This window comes from Pongo pygmaeus, chromosome 4 (assembly GCF_028885625.2).
Source record: "Pongo pygmaeus isolate AG05252 chromosome 4, NHGRI_mPonPyg2-v2.0_pri, whole genome shotgun sequence".
Lineage (NCBI taxonomy): Eukaryota > Metazoa > Chordata > Mammalia > Primates > Hominidae > Pongo > Pongo pygmaeus.
Window position 1 is genome coordinate 102,485,704 of NC_072377.2, and position 7,695 is coordinate 102,493,398.

Consider the following 7,695-nt stretch of genomic DNA (forward strand, 5'->3'; position numbering starts at 1 on the left):
ATTTACATGTAATGAGATTACTATATAGGTAATGAAATTACATGTAATTAAATTACTACTACTATATATAGTAGTTTATGTGTATTATCTTATTTGTTTCCATTTAACCCAACTGTTTTATATAACACTTTCTTCTCTTTTCTCACCACCTTTTGGATCAATCGAATATTTCAATTATTATATCTTCTTCAGCTCATTAGTTTTACATTATTTTTAAATTATTTGAGTGATTACACTATAAAATATGTCAGGTATCACTGACTAATTTCAGGCTATTACAAATGTTTTTCTACATTTTTCCTGATAATGTTATCTTAAAACACTTTAATTAAATTTACCCCTCACATTTTTTTGTTACCACTCTCATGCATTTTAATTGTACATCATTTTTAAATCCTAAAGATTATCATTTTATATAATCAATATTAAATTATATTATCCATCCATTCTTTTTTTTCTGTGTTCAAAATTTAGCAAATACCCTTCATTTCCATGTTTCTGTCTGGGATCACTTGCTTTCTGCATAAAGAACTTCTGTTAATTTTTAATCTTAAGGCATGCTGCTTATGGCATTCTCTCAAGTTTGATTTTTCTAAAAAATATTTTTTAACTATATTTTTCTTGGGATAGAATTCTAAGTTGGAAGTGTGTTTGTTTGTTTGTTTCAGCACTTTAAATTTGTCACTCCATTCTCCCCTGTTCCTGTTGATATTGTTGCACCTTTGAAGGTCGAGTGCCTTTTCTCTCAAGCTGCTTTTCTTCCTCTCTTTGGTTTTTGGCAGTTTTATTTCTATGTGTCTAGTTAATTTTTGTGACCTGTTTGGGGTTCATAACTCTTCTTGAATCTGCGAGTTCATGTTTTTCATCAATTTGGTGGGGGAAATTGTCTCTTTTGATGTTGCTTCTTTCTCTTTTCTCTCTTCTCTTTTCAGTACTCCAAATAAATACATGTGTTTTAGAACTTTCAACTGTGGTCCATAGGCACCTAATGATTATCTGTGTACTTCACTTCTTTTTCTGTTTGTTTTAGCTTATGTATTTTCTTAGTTTATAGGTAGCTCATCAATCCTATCTTCTACTCTTCTAATCGGCTACCAAATTCATCTGAGTTATTAATTCTCCTCATTGTACTTTTCAGTTTGACAATTTCCAGTTGATTCTTTTTGTAGAGCTTAATTATCTAAGCAGGTTTTTTTTTATCTTTTCTTCTATTTTATCTCTTTTCATCCATTTCTTCAACCTGTGAGTCAGTTACTGTAAAGTCATTTATTAATTATAATATCTGGGTCATATTTGGATCTATTTTCATTTTCTGTTGTTTCTCTTGATTATAATTCATAATAGTCACCTTTGCATTGACTGAACTGAGTTGAGGCTGGGTTTCAGCTTTGAAAAGGCTCAATCTTCCTCTGTTCATACGACAAGTTCTCCAGGGGTTTCATCTGAGAGCATGGTACATTTGCTGTGTCCCCTCTCCCTAGAAAGTCCTAAAGTCTAATCATTATCTCCTCAGCAGTCTGAGACTAACAAAAATTCAGCTCTTCTTTTCAGATTTCTTTGCTTGTGTTTTTAGCCTCTATCACTGCATAGTTTCAAAATTTGGCAAATACTTTGAGGGTGAAGCAGCCCCATTCTCCTTTAATCTCCAATTTTCTCACTCTGTTCTTTTAAGTCCATCATAAGCCCTGCTCTTTTCTCTGATATCAATTTTTCTGTTTGGTATATAACCATTGTATTCATCTTCTTGCCTACACCAAGAATTATTATATGCACCCAGGGAAAAGCTAGCTGCAGAATGTCGGACTACCTCTCCATGATTTTCCCTTCTCTGGAATATTAACTTTTCTAGTTCTTGTTGCTCAGCAGTTCTCTGATATAAGCCTTTAATAAATTATTTTTATATTTGATTAATTCATTAGTTGTTGTTTTATATTTGGTACACTCCTAGCACTGGTGTGCCATAGCCACTCCATCCTATCTAGAAGCTTATAATTTTATTTTCACAGAGAGAATAACATTTCTTTAAAAACAAAAGTATACCTTCAGTTAGTTCTAGGTACAAGGGGATCAAAGCAGTGTTTCTATGTAAAATTATTATTATTATTATTTTTGAGACGGACTCTCATTCTTGTTGCCCAGGCTGGAGTTCAGTGGCACGATCTCAGCTCACCGAAACCTCTGCCTTCCAGGTTCAAGCAATTCTCCTGCCTCAGCCTTCCCGGGTAGCTGGGATTACAGGCATGTGCCAACATGTCTGACTAATTTTGTATTTTTAGTAGAGATGGGGTTTCTCCATGTTGGTCAGGCTGGTCTGTTGATCTGCCCAGCTCGGCCTCCCAAAGTGCTGGGATTACAGGCATGAGCCACTGCTCTCGGCCTTAAAATTTTTTTTTTTATTGGAATGTCTTCTCAATAACAGGTACTATTTTTAAATGTGAGTAGAAGAAAAGAATTAGAAATATCTGAGAATATTGACTTTGCTGTCAAAATTTTATTCATTTTATATAGGAATCTGTTTTTCAATAAAATGTGGCTAAAGATAGTGACTTGGGTGGTGCATTTTTACATCCCAGAATCTACTCAATGAGAACATAATAAAATATAATTCATAACAAAAACATGCCAATCAAAAAAATTTGACAAACATAATATCAAATTGATTGTCACTCGTGGTAGAATTGAGATGAAATTAGCACACTGCTAATAATTCTTGTTTTTGTATCAGCAATACTGAGCTATTCCTCAGACAGGTGAAGGAAATAGTAGGATTCTAGACCATTTAGAACTTTCCAGGGCAATGGATCATGCTGCATGCATCTTCTTCTGTCAAGAAAAAGGCAAAGCTTAAGATATTCTTGGGCCTCATGGCCTATTGAAAACATACTGTGAGTTGTTTCAAAAAAGATTCAAGATGTCCCTTCCTTACACCTTATACAAAAATTAATTCAAGAATGATTAAAGACTTAAACGTTAGACCTGAAACCATAAAAACCCTAGAAGAAAACCTAGGCATTAGCATTCAGGACATAGGCATGGGCAAGGACTTCATGTCTAAAACACCAAAAGCAATGGCAACAAAAGCCAAAATTGACAAATGGGATCTAATTAAACTCAAGAGCTTCTGCACAGCAAAAGAAACCACCATCAGAGTGAACAGGCAACCTACAAAATGGAAGAAAATTTTTGCAACCTACTCATCTGACAAAGGGCTAATATCCAGAATCTACAATGAACTCAAACAAATTTACAAGACAAAAACAAACAACCCCATCAAAAAGTGGGCAAAGGACATGAACAGACACTTCTCAAAAGAAGACATTTATGCTGCCAAAAGACACATGAAAAAAATGCTCATCATCACTGGGCATCAGAGAAATGCAAATCAAAACCACAATGAGATACCATCTCACACCAGTCAGAATGGCAATCATTAAAAAGTCAGGAAACAACAGGTGCTGGAGAAGATGTGGAGAAATAGGAACACTTTTACACTGTTGGTGGGACTGTAAACTAGTTCAACCATTGTGGAAGTCAGTGTGGCGATTCCTCAGGGATCTAGAACTAGAAATACCATTTGACCCAGCCATCCCGTTACTGCATATATACCCAAAGGACTATAAATCATGCTGCTATAAAGACACATGCACACGTATGTTTATTGTGGCACTATTCACAACAGCAAAGACTTGAAACCAACCCAAATGTCCAACAATGATAGACTGGATTAAGAAAATGTAGCACATATACACCATGGAATACTAAGCAGCCATAAAAAATGTTGAGTTCATGTCCTTTGTAGGGACATGGATGAAATTGGAAACCATCATTCTCAGTAAACTACTGCAAGGACAAAAAAACCAAACACTGTGTGTTCTCACTCATAGATGGGAATTGAACAATGAGAACACATGGACACAGGAAGGGGAACATCACACTCTGGGGACTGTTGTGGGGTGGGGGGAGGGGGGAGGGATAGCATTAGGAGATATACCTAATGCTAAATGATGAGTTAGTGGGTGCAGCACACCAGCATGGCACATGTATACGTATGTAACTAACCTGCACATTGTGCACATGTACCCTAAAACTTAAAGTATAATAAAAAAAAAAAAAAGAAATTGAAAATTGTGTTATAAAGAGTGGAAGCTATCAGGGCAAAGAAACAATAAAAAGAAGATAATTAGATGAAGCTAGGGATAAAGTAATATTCACTATTAGGGTCAATATAAGTGAGCCATGCAATATATTAATTGCCATGCTTCATTTAGACAAATAAATAACTTAATCACTTTGTCTCCTTTATTAAGATATTGCTCAACCAATCAATTGAAATATATAATCAAAAGATGTTTCATTTCACTGGGTTTGAAGAAAGAGATTCCTAAATAAACTGGGAGGTGATCTTTATGATTACCTCCAACATCATGATTTTATGACTCAGGCCAATTCTGAAGGCAAGTGGAATTAATAACGGTGAGATTTGCTATGAAGGACTTTCTGTTCCATATGGATTTCTTCTACTACAAAATCTCCTTCTCCCCAGACCTTTTCTGCATTGTACAATCTATTATACCAGGCGTTGGCGAACATTTTCTGTAAAGACCCAATAGTGAACATTTCGGACTTCAAGGGACATATGGTCTTGCCAGAATTACCGAACCCTGCCATTGTATCAAAAACAGCTATGGATGATACATTAAAAAATGAGTGTGGCTGTACTTCATAATAAATACAACTTTATTTACAAAAGCAGACAAAGGCTGAGTTTGGTCCACAGGCATTTTTTGCCAACCTCTGCTTTAGACTAAGATTGTGTTTCACAAAATGTTCCACAGTACTCCAAGCAGAGATGCCCCCGAAGCCTACCTCAAAATGTCTTTAATACCTTGTATTTTATTTTTAAAAGCCATTATAATTGCACATTCTACTTTATAATAATAAAATTCATAATAATATACAGATATTTCAAGTTTTTCACATTATAAACTAAAATGTTTGCTACTGGTGTAGTAAAAAATTTGTTCTTGCCCTAAGAGAGGGCTGGCCTTTCCTCTCAGCTTCTGGGAGGTACCTTATGTCATACATCGTTAGAAGTGTCTTTGCTTGGGTGGGGACTCTCCAGGCCAGGAAGACCAACCATGTGATTTAGGCTGGGGGCTTGAGGTCACACATTCTCAGTTAACTTAGATACTGAGTTTTACTGTGTGGGCAATCAATCAATCATATCTATGTAGTGAAGCCTCAATAAAAACTCTAAACTTTGAAGCTTATGTGAGTGTCCCTGTTTGGCAATACTCTATGCATATGACCACGCAGGAATTCCAGGAGAATAAGTCATCCAGACTCCACAGGAGAGGACAACAGAAGCTTCACATTTGGAATCCTCCCAGACTCTGCACTATGTGTATCTTTCTTTGGTCAATTTTAATCTGTATCCTTTCCTGTAACAAGCAATAACGATCACTATGACAACTTTTAGTGAGTTCTTCAAGCCCTTCTTTTGAATTACTGAACCTGAGGTGGTTTGGGGAACCCTCCCAAACTTGCAGTTTGATGTCAAAATTAAGGTTGTTTGTACAGAACTGTGCCCTCATACGTTGTAGTTTGGCTAACTCCAGACACTTCTATATTATTTTGTGCTTTATTCTGCCTATGGTTTACTCCATCTTATATCTGGTAATTCATAAAGCCTAGTTGAGAAGTAGAGGATAATGAAAATTAAGATCCCTAGTAAATACATACCTGTGGTTTGGAAAGATAATGCCTATTACCAATTTAGCATTCCTAATTATTAACTTTAACTCAAATCACACCATCAGAAGGCTCTATAAGATGGTTCCTGACTCTTGCCTACCAATTTCAGTGAACCACCAACAAGCCCAGGGCAATGGGTTATAAGTAACCACCCATTCATTTACAGTTAGTTGAGACATCTTAATAATCTGATTTCAATATGCACCAATATTTTGATAAAGCTATTAAAAATATAAACATTTTAGCAGCCATCCATGTATGACTCTCCACAAAAGTTAATTAGCCTCAATGTATATTAACTCTTCAGATCCATGTGATATGTTGCAGTCAATTTGGGGCACCACATTTTAAGGGAGTTATAATATAAACTAAACTGTACACCAAAGAGAGTGCAGAGGAGGGTTAGTAAATTTAAAACACATCTAAAAAATTGAAAATACTGGGAATGGCAAAGATGAAACATTTGTGAATAATAGCAGTCAGCAAATAAAAGATGATTTTGTAGAAGAGGAAGTTAATTATTTTCTCCATTCCTCTGCAGAACAATAAAAGAACAAAGATGAATAAGTGAAAATAAAAAGAATTATCCGTTTTAGATCAAATTTCTAAACATCTTTTAACCATCTAGAACCTTCCAACAATGGAAAGTGTTGCTTTATGAAGCTATGCTCTTTTTTTCATTGAAGGTATTCAAGCAGAGTCTGAATTATCTTCATTGCATGACTTATTCATTAAATAAATATTTATAAAGGACATATTATGTCCAAGGCCCTATGCTAAGACTATGGGAGTAGCAAAGATGAATCAGACTAAATTCTTCCCAGATAGTGGAGGTAAGACTTGAACTAAATAATCAGAATACAAGGTAGAAGAAAAAGTGTCCTTATCAACGTACAGCTAAAGCTGTATAGGAATGAAGAGGAGGGAGGCATGACTTTCAGTTCATGGATGTTGGAGAAGTGTTTTCTCCACTACAATCTATTCCCGACAGAGCAGCAAAAACTCTGTTCATATCACACCCTTGTTCAAACTCTTCAACAGATTTTGTAACACATAGAATAAATATGGAGTTGTGTTTATTGTATTGGCTTCCAAAATCAGATATAATCTGGCTTCTGCCTACATCCCCAGTCTCATGCATCTGCCACAGTAGTCTTTCTGATTCTGTAACACGCCTGGCTCATTCCTTCTAAGACTTTTCCATTTGTCATTTGTCAGCTCACCTGCTGAATGCTTCAGTCCCAGATCTTTGTGTGGTTGGTGATTTCTTATTTTCTAGTTTTCAGCTACCATGCCATTTCCTCTATCAGGCCATCATGGACCACCCTATCTCAATTAGCTGAGGGTGTTTTCCTTTATCCCCCATCTCTCTAGAGTTATTACCATTTTATTTTCTTCCTAGTACTACCAAGATCTGATATTGTCCTTGCTCTTCTTCATTTATTTATAAGTTGCCTGTCATCTGGGTCTACCAACTACAACTTAACAAGAGTAAGAATTTGTAGATCTTGTTTGCTGCTGTTTTTCCAACATCCAGATTAGAACATATAATAAGCATTCAGTAAATACTTGTTAAAGGTTGACTGAAGGAAGAGTTTTTTGCACAGGATAGGAGTTTAGACAAGAACCAAGATTCTTTAACTCTCTGACTTATATTTTGTGAAATGAGTCTCAATGTGATAAGTCTCAATGATAATGTCTCTCAGCCAGGTCACCTCATTTGATCACCTCTGGAATTTTGAGCATTGCTTTTCTCCTGCTCTACAGACACATTCTCCAACTTTCAGGCTCAAAGGAAGAGGTATCCTTAAATGATTCTTTTCTGAGTCTTTCTGAGTCATGATTAACTTTTTTTTTCATACATTACTAACATCTTTTCTAACAGGTCATACTTTTTTATAAGTTCTTTTGGTATTATTTTCTACTTGCTTTTGTTTGATA